At 42.0% G+C, this 19862-nt stretch overlaps 1 protein-coding gene and 2 non-coding genes across 3 annotated transcripts in view; 2 read left to right on the top strand and 1 right to left on the bottom strand.

Moving 5' to 3' along the window:
• Mnr (Membrane-bound Notch regulator) overlaps positions 1-19862 on the top strand; it is a 105369-nt gene that overhangs the window by 58539 nt on the left and 26968 nt on the right. The gene's annotated exons all lie outside the window — the stretch shown is intronic.
• TRNAR-UCG (transfer RNA arginine (anticodon UCG)) lies at positions 16199-16271 on the bottom strand. Its single transcript has one exon. It is a non-coding gene; the product is annotated as a tRNA-Arg (tRNA).
• On the top strand, positions 17090-17163 carry TRNAI-AAU (transfer RNA isoleucine (anticodon AAU)). Its single transcript has one exon. It is a non-coding gene; the product is annotated as a tRNA-Ile (tRNA).

Below are 19862 nucleotides of genomic sequence, written 5' to 3'. Positions count from 1 at the left end.
GATCACTGGAAATGAATTTGAGCGCGAAACGTCACCCACCAAATCTTTGACCTCCATTTCCACCAAGGAGGAATGGATTTTCCAAAAGTGTGAAACACCCCTCAAATGAATTTGAACAAAGAACTTTAAAAATAAGTTTGAGCCCGATCGGATGGTAAACAAAAAAGTTACATACAAACGTTTTTCGCGATTTTTCCACACTTGCGGGTGGAATTTCCCAAAACCCCGTCTTAACGTGCACCTACATCACATAAGGTAACTACAGTTCCTAGCTTTTACGGGTTGGGCTGCGTGTTCATCACCAATCAGTCAGTCAGTCAGTCAGTCAGTCAGTCAGTAGTCAGTCAGTCAGTCAGTCAGTCAGGACAAACAGTTTTATATATAGAGATAAAAGAGTTTATTCTGACTGACTAGAAGTCTAGGCTAGAAGTCAAAAGATTTTACCGCAGCTTCCTTTCGGGTCACACTAGAACTGTCCATGTGGTGGAAAAAGACGCTAGTTATGCGACAAAGCGTTATTAAAGTACCATTTTTATTAAAACACTTCCTGTAACAGTTACAATTCCTGAAGTTAATAGATGCTTATTTCATTTAATTACTTAATTGAAGCGAAAGGGTTTCACGCTTTCTTGTGGTATTCAGACAACAATTAAAATGTCTCTTGCCTTGCCTTGATGGCACTTAATTACACATGATTGCAAATGATTCCATTGTGAAACAGAGAGCACTTGTCCGCACCTTTAGCTCCATTGTGCTGCTGTTTTCTAATGCCTCACATTGTTCACGACGATGATGATTTTGATGGGTTAATTAGCATTCAGATTCATTTGACGGCATTCCTGACATTCCAATAGATTGGCAAACTAGGAGCGCAAGTTTTGAGGCCGTCATGACAACGTCCACCACTCAGAACTGTGCATTGCCCTGTCTACTCTATGCCTATCTCACTCGCTCTCTTTCTCTTCTCTCAGTTTCTCTTTCTCCGCCTGTCTCCATCATGCTGTCAAATGAAGGCGGCAAGCGAACAAATCACAATTAAAATGTCTGCTGGCGTTTTCATAAAGTTGCAATGCCAACTCTCAGATTGCCTTAAACATATTCCCACTTCGAATAAGAGCTGGGAAATGTTAAGAAAATGCTGCGCCTGTTACGTGTATCGTCTGGTCAGAGTCAGAGTCAGAGTGAAAGAGAGCGAGTGTGGGAAAAGGGGGCACGTCCAAGGGGCGACTTCCGCCGAACCTTAACAACCATAGCACCATGCCCACCCGCAGCTCATAGACATGTCAGTTGATTTTTATATATGGCTTGCTTGTAGTTTCTTGTTTGGCTCAGTTGCGACAGGGGCGTGGGGAGGGGTAGAGGCAGCGGGAGAGGTGTTTCTGGTACCCCGACAAGAAGTCTCTGCGCCAATTTCATGTGCAGCGCAATTTTCCTGTCTGTGACTTTTTTCCTCGCCCAGAAACAGCCAAAACACGACTTTCTGCTATGGCAGCGGGTGGGGAGGGGCGTGGCTACGCCCAATGTCTGCCTTGCAGGGCTGTCTGCACGCGATGTTTAACGTCTGGCGGCTGCTACTTAGGAGCCGCAGGCTCAGAGGACCTCAGCACATGCCACACGACCAGAGAACCAGACGGGTCCGCCGGATGGACGCTCAGACGGCACCCACTGCCAGACGATAGACGATAGGCAAATGCAAACATGAAACTTTTTCGGCTAAAGCCAACGGACCAAGCCTCATCGACGGACTTGGGGAATTCCCCCCTCTCCCCACCCACTGCCATGCTGCATATACCTAAGCAGCAAAACCCGCCAACCGGCACCGCCAATCATCGGCGTAAATTGAGCTCATTGTGGCCTAACACCATTACACGCTCTTATAAAAGTACGTGTGTGTGTGTGTGTGTGTGTGTGTGTGAGAGTGTGTGACGCTGGAGCCAATGCAAGCAGCGCCTGCCAATTGCAGCAGCTCCTGTTGCAGCTCCTCCAGCGCCTGTGTGAAGTCGTTAAATGCGGCAAACTAAAATAAATTGACCCAAGTCGTGTTTCGAGCATGAAATGCATTTTTATTGCACTTGCTGCTCCAGAATTTCGTCATGAACTATTGAAATGCACAAAGATATTGACTGCGACCGACTCTCAATGTGTTTCGCTGCCGATACTTGCTGCCCGGTCCTCGGTTCTCGTCCTCACTTCTCGCTCCTCCATTGCCGGCTATCTGTGGAAGCCAAGTAACCTAAACAATTTAAAGTACACCGCTGAAATCTAGAAATCTACCTCAGAGTTTTTTTTTGCCTCTGTTTGTCGAAATATAGTTTAAGGGACGGTTATGCTTGGAGCTTATAATGAAGGTACGGCATCGGTTTCAATGGAAGATGAGTGAATACACTTTGCATGACGATGCATGATCTGTTCAATGATTTATTTCTCTAGTTAAGTTACTCCGACAAAGGCTTGTCTTAGTTAAAGTCTTAAACTATAACAAATGTATTTAAAAAAGATAATACACAATTTTTTATCTGGTTTAAAGGGGTTAAGAGTGAGCCGATATTATTTTTATCAGACCAGATAAAGATTTGCTGAAAATGCGATCCGTAAGTGTGCTAAAACGGGGGTCAAAGTTTGTAAAAGCGTCAAGATAATGCAACCATAAAATTTTCTTTTGCAAAGGTGATTATATGCGGCTTTGGTGCGTGAGCGTCGGACTATTAAGCGAGAAGTCGTTGGTTCAAATGCAGCATTCACATTATTCTCAAAGAAATTGCAATTGCGTTTGTATTGTATTCTGAGCTGCTGCTGTGTTAGTTGGTTGTTTTTTCAGAGTGGGTAGTTGTTGCTGTTGAGTAATTTAGTTTTATTAATTTAGTTAATTTAGTTTTATTAATGCTGAAGCAAACGAGCTCATAGCGCGGCTACATTTGGTGTTGGTAGAAGAGGTTTCAGGGCATGCCCTAGTCGGGAACTCCCGACTAGAACCTCTTACGTGTCTCTTATTGAATTTGAGGCGATAAAATTCATGTGTTGGAAAATTAATATGAGCAACGAGAACTGTAGATTTACAATCGCCGCGCTTAATTTCTTAGTCTGCATTAAGCATAAAGGACAATGTTGTCTATTCTTATTGTTTGATGATTTTAGGCTTAGCGCGCATAATTGGTTTTTTGTGAATGATTTTATGTTAAGTCTTTGGACTGTGTAATTGATATGCTGTCTTACATAAGATATTCTGTGGGAAACTAACTAAAGAGTAAAGTAAAATTTCTCTCTTATATTCTTTGTGGTATATTGTGTATGTATGTCACTATATATATGTGCCCTACGTTCCGTATTAAATAAATAAATTCTTACTATTAGGATTATTTTTCTGTCCACATTTAGTCCTGACTAATATCTGTCTTTTATCCTTTTATCTACTTGCAGGTAGGGTCAATAAAATCTTGAAAAATCACATCAAAAACTGGACGCTAATTGCCCCAGCCATAATCCTGGCGCTGTCCCCTTCCTAGACCAACTGCGGTGCGAGTGCGGACTCTGCTCGCAATGTTTTGTTGTGTTGTGTTTGTTGCCGACCCGCGGCTTCATAAATTTTAATGTAATATTTTCGTGTTGTACATTTTGATGGCGCCAAAACGCTTACAACGCCGAAAATTATGCCATAAAAATGCACAGTACTAATTAAGCCAACAAACATGGCCAACTAAAAGGCCAGCCAAACAACCCACCAACAGACAGCAAGCGAAATTCTTTTTTAGAAATGTTTCGCTGCGTCTCTCTCTCTCTCTCTCCACTTTTCTATCTCTCTCTTTCGCTCTTACTATTTCTTGCTCTGTCATGTTGTTACTTCCTCCGTCCCGGGACTTCAATCGCCGCCTTCTTAATGGCCGTTTTTTCTCTCTATTTTATATACCCTTACTGAGGAGGGTTTTGTAGTTACATCATGACGGTAAGGCAAAAAAAAAAATGTATTAGAGTTCGGTTTGCGGTTCAAACTAATGCCTCGATTTGAGATTCGGTTCCTGAACCTGAATTTGCACATTCATAGGTATTTTAAATTTTAATGTTTAAAGTTAAACATTTGAGTATACTAAAATTCTATATATATCTTGAGCGCTAAGTCTGATGCCATAAAATGTTGGAATAATATGGAATATGGAATATAAAGTCAAATAGTAAAAATAATTATATTAATAATATCTAATATTACAATCATACATTTCATACCAATATTATTATCATATTATATTCAGGTCAATATAATATAAATTATATATTCATTTGCATGGATCTGAGCGCCTGTTAAAGTAACTTTTGAAGATTTGTTAATAAAAAATATGTATGTATATTGCTACCGAATCGGATCTTGACTCCAAACAAAAAAGCGATAACAATTTTTTATTATAAAATAATGCTCGTATCAATCCACAAGCACAGTTCAGTCTTCGATGGTTATTAAGTATTATAACTATTTGTTGTTGTTGCTGTTGCTTTTCAATTTCTTATGGATCGGAAAAAGTTTCCTTTTTAATATGAATATATATATATATATATGTATATATATATATTTCAATGGATTTAGGGAGACTTTGGGTTCTTTAAAAATATATTTCAATGACATATATATTGCATTGATTACCCATCTCTGTTATTTATACTTAGCTGACGATCATTTGAGCTGGCTTGAATAAAATCTTCCTCTGACTGGAAGTGTAGTTCAATTTCGGCATTCCGAAAGATTCTCAGCTCTCTGGAGTTGTTTTCTGCCTTTTTCAAACTGTTTTCTGGACACAGACCCATCCTCCTCTTGTCGTGCGCCATTTCAGCTGTAAGTGTAATCATCGCACGATGAAAGCCGCTTACAATAATTGCCCCGCGTTGTCCGACATTGCGTCCTGCTGCTGCGCCCTCCGTCGCCCTCCTTCCACCTCCTGTCGCCCAGCCGCCAGCCCAGTCGTGGCAGCCATTGAGAGCATCCATTTTGCTTTGGCACTACGTTTGGGGCTCTGCAAATGTAACCGGATCAGGATTCGGGGAGCAGGGGCTTTGAACATTTTTTTTTGATACCGCTTTTGGTTAATTCATTGAAGGCGCAGCACAAAGCGCAACGTTTTGTGTCGATTTCCGAACAATGAGCAAAGGGGAGCGGGTTCGGGTTGCGGGCTGCGGGCTGCGGGCAACGGAAAAGCGTAAACGAAATCGCAATCATAAGTAGGTTGCGGGATAGCACAAGACCCAGTCCATATGCTGCCCGGAATGCATAGCAGGATAAAGCAGCGCCTGGATGTACGTAAATTCGAGGCAGTCATTAGAGAGTTTCCACGTGATTAAATCTCAGCCAGCTACTTGGCATACCTGGCTGAAAGGCAAAAAATGCATAGGAGAACAGCCAATAGGTAGCAGCCAACGGGCAAACCAAAGTGTACTTAAAAATGCTTATTCACCTGCTTATTGGCCAACAATAGCTTTAATTAAGTCCAGTTGTGCCTTGCACAATGCCGCTTAAGTGGACTTTTATCTGAAACATTCATGCATCTCATATTCCTTATTTAATTAACTAGCTTACCCTTTTGCCTTGGCAAAGGTTTTTTTTTCTATTTAAACGATTAATTATTCATACATAATTTTTGTTGTCTGTGGAGGTAAATTGTTCATAGATGCTTTCAATTAATTTTGCAAATAAGTGAATAAGAAACCAAAATATTAATTTAATTTTACGCACACTAAAAATACTCTCGAAAATGAACAAAATGTATTTATTTGTGTCGGAAAGAAAATGATAAACATATTCAAACGCACATGGATCCTTCCTGCCGAGTTCTGCAAAATAAACATTGATATTAATATAACGAGGACTGCATCCGCTTCCTCAAGTTAATTGTAGTACGAATGAAATCCGAATGCTTTGTTTTTAATACATTGAAGATTCCCCCTCGAAATTCAACACCGTTACAGTCTATCTTATCTTAAGCGTAATCTTCTAAAAGGTTTAAGTTCGTAGCAGAGCTAATAGTTGAGCCCCTGACCTAGCCTAGACTAGCTCCATGGTCTCTAAGTTGGCTTGCCTGATGCCATCTTGTATCCGTTCTGTATGTCTCCCATATTGTGGAGCTGTAGCTTCTCATTGTTTCATTTACTATCCAAATATATACCGAAATGTAGAATATATTTCTGAATTTTCTATATGCCTGCGTGTTTTTGCGTGTCACGCGGCAATGTGACTCACGCGCCCATCTCCCATGGGAGACTTGGAGAAATTGCATCATGCTCTCCTGATTAATTTGATTTTGTGTTGCTTCGCTGGCTCCCAAACTAAAACGTTAATAAATAATTTAATTTATGTAAGTATTTTGAGGGACCTCCATAAATGTTATTCATGTAAGCAGCCCAGCCTGGCCCGCTCCACCGGCCCGCTCCACCACCCCCTCGTTCATCATCTCTCCCCCCTCTGCTGCTGCTGTGGCTGTCCCTGTCGCTTTGCATGAGTTGTTGGTCAGTTGGTGAAGCGAATTCTGGCAACAGGAATCGTGGACAACAATATTTATGCCTTTTGCTTTGTTGGCCTGTCAATGTTTTTGTTGTTGTTGCTCCTGTTGTTGTTGTTGTTGTTGTTGGCATTGTTGTTATTGTTGTGGGGCCTAGACGAGGGTCGACGTTGCGGCTACGCATTCGGCTTTCATTTTGTTGTGCTGCCTTCATATTGTGTCCCTCCTTCCCAGAAAAAAAGAACAGCAAGAATGCTAAAAAAGCAAGGGTAGCCAAATGGTAGCGACTAAGAGTTACCCTCTTTAGGCCATTCCTCTATCTTAGAGACCTTTGAAAAAACGTAACCCTACTGAAAATCGTGTACATTTCATACATGCTGTTCGGACTGTTACATAATCACCCATTGGCCGGACAGGCCCTGCTGTTGTCCGCAGGGTATAAGAAACTTTTGGTCATTTATGTCATTTCATATTTATTAAGCGGTCTCCGCATAATTGGCAACTCTGCCTCTATCTGACAACATGGAAACCTTCTGCCCCTGACCAGCTCTCTCCTCTCGCCCCTCTCGTCCCAAGGCCGCCCCGTGCTTGGCCCAAGTGCAGCGCTTAAAGCCACCGCCAGGGCCCGCGTGGCTGGCACTTAAAAGCCGTTGGGCGCACCACACGGTGGCTCCGGTGGAAGCACATCGGACATGGTGAGGCTGCTGCATGCAGATCGTAATAAAATTGAAAGGGGCGTGTTAAGTGGCACATAAAATGATTGCACTTTAAAATAGCAGAACTTCCACTAACGCCCCTCCCCCCAGCCCTTTACCACAGCTCCCCTGTAGCTGTAGATGCTGCTTAAATAAATAAACGCATTAAAACCCGCCGCCGAGCAGCGAAAATGCTATTAATTGAGTTGCATGCGGTTAATACACTCAGCAAATATTTCTAGTAAGTAGACAAATTCAATCAGGATTTTATTATTTAAAGAGAAAATGTGAAACTACATTTTGCTTTAAAAATCGATTTTGCATTCGATACCCGATATTAATATCGTTCAAGTGCCACCACTAAATCAAAGCAAAGCAGGATTGATAAAAATCAAATTGCTGAAACAATTTTAAATCATTTCGCAAGAACTTGCACATATTTCGAATGTCCATGTCTGCGGTATGTTTCGCACAATGCTGAGAGCCTTGTGAAATTTAATAGCTCCGCTAGATTATTATTTAATGGCAAAACAGTCTGAATACCCTTTTTGATTGAGTGATTTATATTTTGGCTAGCATTTCATATACTAAAATTAGTGATATGTTTCCTGGCATTAACTATTATTTGGCTGTTTTTCTCAGTGCTGCTGTTGCCTGTCAGCTGCCAAGCAGGCGGTTTATTTGGTTGGATCGGGGCAGCTTGGGCTGGGTTGGTTCAGTTGTGCTTTGGTGGACACGCATAATGCATATTGCATGGGCATGGCACTTACAAAATATCACGTCATGTGGCAACGGGCGGAAAGGCTCTTATGTGCTTACCCCTTCTCCTGCACCGCCCAGCCCGTTGCCCCAGCCAGCGCACTTGTGGCAGCTGTCTGGTCTGGTTGCATCATTTTTGGCACACTTGACTTTGACTTTGGCACATCAAAGCCCATTTGGCAAACTGCAACTGCCACGAGCTGGGGCACAGCTCCAGCACAAACTTGTGCCCTGTTTGCGGTTGCCAGTCCCCCGACCCCCTTCCCCCTTCCCCCACCCTACATTATACTGCCAGCAACTCCGAATGGTGTCTGGCTGCGGTTGCCTCAAAGCACTCGTAGCATTTGCATATTTTATTGTGTTTTAATTAACTAAAATTCTACATTGATTTTGTTTGGCCAGCCAATCGGAGCCAAGTCGAGCCAAGACTTTCACTGCGACCCGTTTGTTGCCCTGCCTGCGGCTAACCAGGGCCACGCATATTGAACGCATTGGGGTCTCCGATTATACACTCTACTCTGTGGCCACTTGTGTCACAGCTGTGTGTGGCAAGTGTTGGCCCATTAAGTTTATGGTCGATGTGCTGCTGCCAGTTCGAGCCAGCCAAGCATAACGCATTTTCTGCAGTCAGTTCAAAAAGTTCCCCTCCTTAACCATAGAATAAAGATTTTATTCCACAAATCAACCTCAATTAAAGTCTGATTGATATGAATATGATTCACCTAATGCCAAGCCATGAATCTTAAAGGCTTAAATATTTGTACAAAGCAGTCAAATGAATTTATTTACCACCTACACATATTCATAGTACCTTATCAAGTACTCGAACATCCTTGCCTCCTGCTTCTCTTAGTCCCGCACTATGGGAAATAGACTGGCTTGAATAACCTCGGTATTTATCCTCCACTCCTTATGAAGACTTCACTGCTCAGGTATTCCTATTCAAACGAACAAGACTATGGCTGTAAAAGGGAGCCTTTTCCTTATACATGGGAAGGTTTTCATTTGTTTGTCTCTCAAGATATCCTTAAATTGTTGTTTAGAGAAGCTATCGCAAATTTAAAAAAGCTTATTCTGCGTATGCTGTATGAGAATATACTTGTCAAATGTGTTATAGTTTCCGAATTAGATGCGTTCAGACGAGCAGACTTGCGCCAGCATGGCTAGATACACTTAGATTATCGGTCTGATCATGAGTATTTATACATATATCTTATATGGTCAAAGAGGACGCCTTGTGACTGTTGCACATACATATTATACCTCTGGGATATTTTCAAGCGCAGGGTCTGATAATTTGTACAGCTCATGGAAACTTAGCTAACTATTACTGCTCCCATAACAGAAGCTAAGCTAACTGAATTATTGAATACGGATACCCAGTAAAATTTACGTAGGTGAATTTTTACTGAACTAAGTCGGGGTTTCGGAATATTCGACTCACAAGCAGGGGAAGGCGGCTGTCAAAGTTTGTATAAATAACATCAAAAACTACAAAGGCATATAATTGTGATTTGCAAAGCGACATGAAGAGCGTGCGGGAGGTCAGCGGTTCAACTTCAGCAAAAATGTCAATTTTTTAATTTTTTTATACAGAGCAAATAGGGCCGCAGAATGTGTTAGAACCCGATGTGAGGAAACGGAGTAAGATAAAAGTGGACATGATTTTAAAATTTTTTTATTTTTATTACGTTTATCAGAGTGAGGCTCGGGCGTGTCATAGTTTAATAAAAGCATTTGGTTTAAGGTAGCTTAGTTTAGATATTTACAGTTAGTAGATGGTAATATGTTCATTTTGTTTAGACTAGACTAGAATCTATTTTGTTTGGCTGAGGATCTGCATGCTGACACTAAAGGCATCGATCGACTAGACCTCTTGAAAAGGTCCTTTTAAGCCCCCTTCTTCTTCGCCTCTTTAGCAGGTTCCTTGCCAGGACGTTAGGGTGGTTGTGGAGCTTAATGAGGTAGCCATCTGCTTGTCTGTTGACAACGTTGCCTATCATTGGAACCTTAAGGTCATTTGCGATGTCCCGTGTGCTAATATACCATTCGGCTCCAGAAATGTTTCACAAGGTCTTGCTCAGTGGACATGACAGTTTTCTTTTGTTATTAGAATTTGAAGTTAAGTGATTTCTTGCAGAGCTTTATGGTGAATGCGTAGACGCGTGGTGGCCATGAAAGAGGTTTTTTTAAAAATGTTTTAATGGCAATGGCATTTTAAATATTATTAATATGAGCCCGGCGACGACGGGTAATTTCTTGTATTTGTAATGTATAAAACGAAAATGCGGCTGTTGCTTGTGTTTTAATACTTATTTTGTTAAATCAAAAAGTGATAGGGATGCGTGGGAGCGGAGGGGAGTACAGGAGGGAACATGCAAGTACATGTGTATATAACAGGTTTTTTAATGGGCCAATTGGTTTTCCTTAAATTTCATTTTTGTTTTAATTTAGTTTTAAATCTACCCACAGCAACTTGCATCTCCAATTGCACCCAGATACATGAATCTCCTGCATAATTTGCTGATTATATTTTACACGGTTTGTTGAAAATGAATTCAAAGCGGATTGGATGAAAAACAACACCGTTTTACACAAAAGTTTTCCAATATTAATATTTTATGAAAGATCTTTCGTTTTGAGAAACTTCCATTTTCCGTAATGTGTTAAGTATGTAGAAAATGGAATTTTCATAAATATCTTAAAAATGAATTTGACGAACGGAAAAAAACGTTTCTCACCAATTTTCCACGCTTGCGAGTGGAATCCGGTGGTAGTCCGTGCACTTACATAACATTAGGTAGCTACTGTGAGAAATTCAGGTTTGTAAGCGAGCGTAGCTCTGTACAGGGTATTTGCTAGTCAGCTGCGCTCGACTAAATCGCTATTCTTGCTGTTCGGGGCAGGGGCTCGTAATTAAATTAATGTTTTTATTATGGCTGAGGCAATTTAAATGCCGCAGATTAAAATCATTTTACAAACTTTTCAAACTGGTTAAAACGCTGTTGAATTCGAATCGTTCGATTGCAGCGAAAAAAGGTTTGTTGCAATTAGCGATAATTGTTATTAAATAATTTGTGCGTTAAATTCGAGGCAAGCAATTTGAACGGCGCTTTCAGTTTAGTTTATCGGGCTGTCATGTTTGATGACCAAATATTTTGTTAGCTTGGCAAAGTTTCGGCCCAATTGTTGCCATTGTCCGAGGCTATAAATCTGCATTAAAACTTCATTTGCATATTTGCCGAGTGTCTAGAAAAGAGTTGTTGGCCAAGCGCGTAGCCAGGTGCGGGGAGCGGGCATGCTTTTTTAACGAGCCTGGTCAGAGACAACAACAACAGCAACAACTACATTGGGCCAAGTCAAGGAGATTTTGTGTATGTTGAAAAATGAAATGTCATTGCTAAGGCCATGGCTAAAAAGTTGTTAGCCACGCTAAGAGCCCTGTCAGTTGCCACTTGTTTCACTTGGCAGCGGGCAGCGGGTAGTGGAGAGAGGGGTGGGGGGAGGGGGGAGGAGGGAAGCCGAGCTACATTTCTAGCAGTAGCTGGGGCCAGTTAATTTATCAGCAAATTGTTAAATGCAGCTGACTGCAGCTTTTTGGGCCAGGCCAACAGGCAAACAAACATGGCCAAGAGCTGCTTTCATTCTCCGTCTCTCTTGCTCGCCCTCTCCCGCTGTCACGCTCTCTGTTTTGCTTGAGCCACAGCTTCAGCTGCCGACATTTTGACAAATTAAAAATTGACTACTGAGCCAGCCACTTGACTTGAAGTCCGTCCAGCTGGCCGCCTGTTAGCAGTTAGCCAGATTCTGACAGCAGTCCATCAAATTGGCCCAATCCGAGCAGCTGATAAATGCATTTTGATGGCTTCTGCATAACTTTTGTTTGCTGCCAGCGCCCATCTGGGCTTTTTAATTCTCAAATGGTTAAAGTGCCACATAAAAGCCGAAGCATCGTTCTACAGCCCGTTTGCCGTTCGCCGTTCGCCCTGCCTTCAACCTGCCCACAAATATTTGCCGCACTTTTTATGTGCTCTGAACAACCGCAAAATTGTTTTTTATGTGTGTGTTTTTTTCGTTTTCCGTTTTGTTTGCCAGTCGCTTGTCATAAATTTAACAGCAAGTAAATATTTGATTTGATTCAGATTCGATATGGTTTTGGATTTGAATCCTCTGAAGCCAGCGCCCAGTGGGAATCATCAGTTGATTAAATGCCGCTTTTCCGCATTTCTTGATGCGTTTTTCCATCGCTTCTCTTCATCACTTGAAGGCCATCGATGAGGGCTGAGGGGAGCAAATTCACTTGCTTCAATTTAATCACATTCAATCACAATTCAATCAGACTTGGATTTAAATTAATGTGCCATAAGCTTGCAAGCGAACTCTCGCTGTTAACGTAGATTTAATAGAACATTCTCAATTGTTCCTGATTGTTCAGAGGTCTTGTAAGTTGTTAACTCTTGCATTCCTTTCTCAGCTAAATGTCGCTTATTGACAAGTTGACAGTTCGGTTGAGGGATTTCCGCTCATCGCACTTAACTCGAATGAAAAAACTTTTCTATTATTTACAAACATTGTGAGAGCAATACCAATATATGTTTAAAATGTGTCTGGTTACCATCGTTGACATTTTAAAACCCAGTTTGAGGTCATATTCAAAGTAGTTTCTAGCCTTGATAACAAATTGAGCAAACAGCCAGAGAAATAAAACAAAAATTTGACAAACAAGATAAAAATGATTTTTGGCCTGGAAAATGCAATGGTAAAAATGTTAAAATCAAGCAGGTATTTCTTTGACTTCCTTCTAACTACAGTGGAGAAAATAATTCACATAACAAGCACAACTGCATTAGTTCAAGAATCTAAGCATTTTTGTATACCCTGTAGCCATTAAAGTTGACTAAAAAGGTAATTTAACGCCCTCCTTGATATGTATGTAGGTCTAATGTAGCGCACACAGATCAATAATATTCTATTTTAGAAAACTCCTCCAAAACAACAAATAAACCGCTTTAGTCGGGAATTCCCAACAAGGGAATACCCTGAAACTTCTTCCTCCAAATGCGTGTGGAGGAGGGGTCAAGATACTTGATCTGTAATTACTATTCTAGGAGCTCCACGACAAATTTGATTACTCTCAAAACCTAGGAAATTTGCTCAATAAACAGGATGTCGGTATCGATTCTTATCGATTGCTTTAAAACAGGCCGGTTATCGATTATCGGAAACAGACTCGTACTGCGCGGGCACTAGGAGGATATACGATCAAAATTTGCTCTAGGTTTTATAGGTTCTTATATCGACGCGCTCATAAATACAAACAGACGGACGGACGGGCAGACAAACGGACATCGCTAGATCGACTCGGCTATTGAATGCTGTTCAAGAATATATAACCTTTATGGGGTCGGATAATTATTAATATTTAATTAGAAAAACTTAATGTAGTGTGGCTTAAGCGCAATTTAAGACTGAATTTTCGCTACGCATAAAAGCCGAATAAAGAAGGTTCCTTTAATTATCGCAACTTCTCACGCGTTCAACCAACCCCTTTCCCCTCGCCTTTGCCCCTGCTGTGCTCAAGTCGAGTGCTCAGTTATATTGTGGTGGTGGGGCAAGGGGAAGTCTTAGGTATGTGGCATATGATTATAATTTTGGGATCTCGTGTGCACATGGCTGGCATATTAACATGACTGTCGTCTAATTCCTTAGCAACCTGCGCCTCTCGTCACAGCGCACTAATGTGTGTGTGTGTGTGTGTGCGTGTGTGTGTGTGTGTGTGGGTGTGCAGGAAAATGAGCATAAAACAAAGTTTATGTGCAACTTTTTGATTACAAATGCAAATTACAACGTCGACGCTGACGCTGACGTTGACGCAAACGGCAGCAGCTCATGCCGCAACTGCTGCTTGAGAACTAAGCAAAAATGAAAGAGAAAGACAGAGAGAGAGACAGAGAGAGAGAGACAGAGAGAGTTTGCACGACTAGCAGTTACCCTGTGCCCAATTAAACGAACTAACTAGTTTGTAGACCATGTGTAGGTTACATTTCATCTGAAGAGGGGCAGGGGCAGCTCATAGTTTTCGAGCTTAACTCACTGCCAATTTCGCTCAGTGAACTGTACGGCAATATGAGCTTCCGCACCTGCCCTGCCCGCTCTTGATCCCAGAGTATCTAGGAGCCGTTTATAAATGTTTTTATGCAGATCGATTCGATATTCGCTTAACATTTGCATTCAAGTGGTTAACATAATAACACCCTATTTTTTTTAACAGCTTTTAATGGGTACAGGGTATAAGAAAACTTTTTGAAATTGCAGCAAAATTGCGCCAATGTTTGTTTGTTTGTTTGTTTGTTTATTTGTTTGTTTGCTGCTAACTAATGAGTGTGTGTGTGTGTGTGACTGTGTGTGTTTCGTATTTTCCTCTTCGCCGTCTGCCATTAAGTTGTGCGCTGCTTTGGCAGCAAGTTGACAAAACATTTCATTTGCAGCCAAAAAATGCGTAATCATAATAGAAAGGGTGAGAGAGAGAGGGGGTTGACAGTGAGACCAAGAGTGGGAGAGAGTGGAAAAGAGAGCAAAGCTTAGCTCTGTTTAACCTCGCGAGAGGGGTGCAATATCGAGGCCTTAGGCTCAATTTAAACTCAGCCGAGCAGAGGCGTAGTCAAGGGGGTCAAAAGAAGGTGACAAGTTGCTCCTGAGTAAGTTTTCCGCTACAGTTGGGCTCGTTAATTATCGCTCATTCGCATTAATTCAGGAAATTGCACAATTTAAATTGAAATTCGTCTCGCGAAATACTTGTGTACTCGTGAACTTTGCATACATGAAACAAATTTGAAAAATCCATTGAGCATCAGTCGAATAGAGAAGAACTATATTTGAACATTTCTCAGTCGAAAAATATTTTTGTATAAGAAAACTCATTTTTACTTCCTTTTGGTCAAGTCAGCGATTACATTTGGCTTTGATATTAAACCGATCCGTATACCACTTGACTTTTACAGCAGTAAAATCAATATAGAAACGTATATTATAACCAATATTTAGTCGATGTTGCCCAATATTTACACTTCTTTTTGTTAAATTATTTATTGCGTGTTTAAATAATAAGCAACAAGATATAAATACTAAAAATAACTCAAGTTGTCAGCTCACTTCGTTATCGACTCTTGCAAACGCCTTGTGCGCTTAAGGAAACTTTAACTTGTTAGGAATTGCAAGCGTCAAGCAAAAAAAAAATAGTAAAGACTGCATGCCGGATTCAAGAAGTTTATTAGTCAGGGAGCTTCACCAACTAACTTTAACAAATTTAATGTTCAACTAGGCCTGACCTTAAATTATAAACTTAAATATATTTACACTTAAATGGACAATGTTATACTCGTTTATTTAAACTGCTGCTAATAGGATCTGATTGGACCGGTGCACAATTTTCATTTCGTTCTTTTATTTTTTATTACTGTCGCTCATAAATTGCCGAGAAAAGCAGCAACAGCGACATTAATAAAAACAACAACGTTGAACACATAATCAACCCTGACATTTAACATCCGGTTGAAATTGTTCAACGCATTTCCCGTTTGGGAAAACGCAAAGTGCCGTCAGAGTCGGAGTCGGAGACTGCTCGACCTGCAATTAAACGCTTATCGAAAAGTTTGGACACTGACAAACAGAGGGACACAAAAAGACTAAGACAGGTAAAAGACAGGGGCGAAGTAAGGCAGAGGTAAATGTAAAAGGGACCGACAATGGAGGCCAAACAATGAGCTGGCGCTGGCTGCCTGCATATAATTGGGGTTATGGCCGCACACCTCCTGGCCAAGCTGCGTGGCAAAAGTTTTTTGCCAGGCGAAAAGTTGAAATAATGTGTTCAACCAGCCAGTTCAGACAGATGCACCCACTGCCCACTGCCCGGTGTCCAATTGCACCGCCCCCTTCACCCATTGTCTGCACGGGGGACTAGCTGCACAGACAGCTTAAGGAATTAATTAGGCTCCCATCAAGGGTGCAGCTAGAAAAAAAAGGATCCCAGCGCAAACAGGTGCAAAAAAAAAAACTGCGACGCAAACAAATCGAGTCGTTCGCATTAAAATTAATTGCTGTTATCTGGCGTATGGGAAAAAACCGAGAGAGCGGGAAAAACACAGAAAAAATGTGACATCGTTAAAATTGAGTAATGATGTTGATTCGTCGATGACAATTAAAAGTGCGCAAATAAAGAAAGAAATAAAAATACACTCAACGCAACATTCCATACATTGGTTGTGTTATCGACCGTGACAGGACTCGAACCTGCAATCTTCGGATCCGAAGTCCGACGCCTTATCCATTAGGCCACACGGTCACATGTGAGACAGCGCGCCAAAAGCTCTAAACGACATACGCCGAAGTACAATGACGCAACGCCGCTGACGTGGCCGGGGCCAATGGCACAAGTATAAATAGCAACGCGAATGAGAATGAGCATGGAGAGCAGTAACTGGAGATTGGGGAATAGGAAGTGGAAGTGTGTGCAAAACAAAGCGCTGTGCTAATTAAGCGACGCTCTAATGAACAGACATACCCCTCGCCCCAGCGCGCAAAAACGACCTCCGCTCCTGAAAAGTATATGGGCAGGTACACATGTATGCGTATAAGTATATTAACACACACACACACACTTACACACACTTGTGCTGTTCCAACACAATGGAAAGACACGTCGCATATGCAGGCTCTGCGGACACAATGAAACATAAAAGCTACATAAAGCTAAAAAAATACCTGCTGCTCAAATGAGAATGTCAGGGAAATGTGCAAAATGAATTGTAAAGTCGTATGCCCCCTCCCACCCGCCGCCGACGCTCAGACTTAAGCATTCATTGTGCTTCCTATTGTTCTTGCCGTCATAGCTCCAACAACAGCCACAAGAACATTTTGCGACAAACACACTCGTTTTGTTTCTTCCGGTGCCCGTCGTTATCTCAAGACAGTGTTAATTAGTAAAAAGCTAACAAAGCTTTCGCATTTCAGTTCGCCCTGTGACAAGAGCTTTTGCTTTCGTTTCGATCACGTCGCTTGTTCAGTGCTTGTCAAACCGAATGTGCTAAGCTACTTATAGATTGAACGTTTGCCACTGCTGCTGGCGAGTATCTATACTGTTTCGCCAGCCCTGCTCAAGGCGGCCCATTAGCTCAGCTGGTTAGAGCGTCGTGCTAATAACGCGAAGGTCGCGGGTTCGATCCCCCCATGGGCCATTAGCTTTTTTTATTTTTAAAAATTATTTATAGTTCGGCATTGAGCTGCCTTACATTACTGTACACTTAATTGAAGCATATGTATATATTTTTTTCATATTTTTTTTTTTTAAGTAAAGCAATCTATTGTAGCGATTTATGAACATACATACATATGTATTTATGTTAAAATGCCATTTAGCTGAAAGTCGCAAGCCATTTATGGCCCTCTCTTTATGCTTTTTGGCGGCATTTTTGCCAGTTTTGGCAGTTCCCACTACCCGATGGGGCGGGGCGGGTGGCTGAACAACCAGACCAAATGACGTTGATAAGTTGCGCAATTATTGCGCTTCGCTAGCAATGCTGCCGTCGTATTCGATTTTCCACAATTGAATTCAATTTCATTCACAATAAAATTCGTTGGCAGCATCATTATTACCTTCATTATCATTGGCATCATCATCATCATCATCATCATCATCATGGGGCGGTTGGCAACGAGCCGTAGTCGTGTTCGGCGGGCTCTTCGTACATTTGTACATTTGACTCAATCTTCATCTCGATTCAATTCATTCGATTCATAGCTAACAATTTGCAGGGCGCCAACGCCGCAGCTCAAAACAACATGAGCATATATGTACATATATATGTATATATATGTATATACATATATATATGTTGCATGCCCTCCAAGGCAGGGGGCTGAAAAGGTATAAGCGTTTTTTCGGGAGGTCATAGGTCGCTGTCTGTGCCTTGTAAATGTTTTCATTTTCGAAGATATTTCAAGCCACTTTTTGGCAGACATTCAAAAAAAAAGGAACAAAAAGGGGGAGCGGAAAAAAGGAAAAACAGACGAAAAACACGATAATGTGCATCAAATGAGCTGTGCGCACATTTCGCAGGCGTCGCATTGGCTATTGAACTATATTAGCCTTGTACGAGCTGAATTTGGGCCCGTTAAACGTGGCCAGACTTGGGCTCAATTGTGGCCAGTTACCAGCAGCAAACCAGTCACGGGCTAAGTTTCAACTTGAGCAAAGCAGTTTATCAAAAGCTAAACTAGGCACGCACATGCAGACCCAACGACCAGCAGGCAGCAGCAACAACAACAGCACAACAACAACTACAACAACAACTACAACAACAACAACGACAGCAACAACAACAACAACAGTCCTAATAAAAAAGCATACCAAATGAGGCGATGACTGTGCAGATACCCTGCATTAACAGTAACTCAACTGGACGTGCTCAATCTTGAATGCTAAAACCATTTGGGAATTTGATCGCGTATTAAATTTTTTATTGGTACATTATATTTTGTTTCTATTAAAATCGCAATCGGGCTCGCATCTCAGTCTTGTTTCTTGGGTTGATTATTGAAAGTTTCTGCATATATTATAAACATTCTTATAATACAAAATATTTGTTGGCTGGCTCGAGGTCCGTGTTTGTAAAAACAAACAATGAAAACAATTGTATTTAATACTTTGCTTCCTTATTCATTATGAAAGAATAGAAAATACTTCCGTATATCTTTAGGTGATCATACTGGGCTAACTTCTTCACAAATAGCTGGTAGAATCTTTGAATCTTGTTTGCAGCTTTTCTCTTCATCTCTGATTTGTGATCCGCGACATGCGCCCCCTTCGCTGACATATGCCCCATCGTTTGCAGGGCATTTAACTAGTTACAAAACACACACACATCATTCTGGATAGTCGTGCATGTTCCATGTCCACTTAACTTGGAAAAATCCCATTGCCCAGGGTCCGGCAACCGCTGTACGCCGCCTCTTCGACGTTACACTTCGGCCTTTGTCAACGTTGCCATACTTGCGAGTTTTTGTGCTGCTGTTGCTGTTGCTGGCTGAATTACCCCTAAATTATGGTAATTTATTTTGCCCCAAAGAGCGATCCAGCAAGACGACAAGCAATGTCCAATGTCCAATGGCCACCGGCGTCATTGTTGTTATCGCAATGCCAGCCACAGTCGCTGCCCACTGCCCACTGGCCACTGGCCACCGACCACTCCCAATCCCAATCCCACTCCCAATCCCACTCCCAATCCCAATCCCAATCTCGCTCCACTCGCATGTGTCTTGCCATTTAAAATGTATGCGATTCGGGGAGAGAGTCCAGTTATGAAGTGGTTCCGCTTCTCCTGGGAACGTGGCGTCCGATTGTCTGCCTGCCTTTGACGCCTCGTCAGCGTCTTGATTTATGTGTGGCCGCACTCGATGAATGGCCACAAAACAGAACAAAAAATCTGCAGCGCTTCCCCCAGCCGTGCCCCCGGCCGGCGGCGATGGGAGTCCCAATGTCGCGGGGCCAATTAAAACACAAAAAACTACGGGGCTCACGAATCAAATGCAAATTGTCCCATCGGCTCCGAGGCGGCAGACAAATGCACTTACTAACTGGGATTAACATGTTAGAGCCTCGCGGGGCTCATTAGCAACCTGCACACTCCCCCCCCCTGCAGTAGCCCCCTCTGTCTGCTTAACGGTTGACTGAATGCGCACTCCTGTGGCCCTATATGAACCTCTCTCTTTCCTTCTCTTTCTCTCTCTCTCGCTCTCTCTCTCCCCCTGAGAGAGCGTGTGTGTGGAAGCGCTTAGTGTGCCATCAAACAACAAATTAACAAGCCACTGAGGCATCACCAAACGCACTGAAGCCATTACCAAAGCTGTATTATGGCGCCCGCTTTGGGCCAACGAG

Source organism: Drosophila montana, unplaced genomic scaffold (genome assembly GCF_035044405.1).
Source record: "Drosophila montana isolate Dmon_TW-CO22-7 unplaced genomic scaffold, ASM3504440v1 contig_1624_1, whole genome shotgun sequence".
Classification (NCBI taxonomy): Eukaryota; Metazoa; Arthropoda; class Insecta; order Diptera; family Drosophilidae; genus Drosophila; species Drosophila montana.
This window is presented reverse-complemented; position numbering and strand designations above follow the sequence as displayed.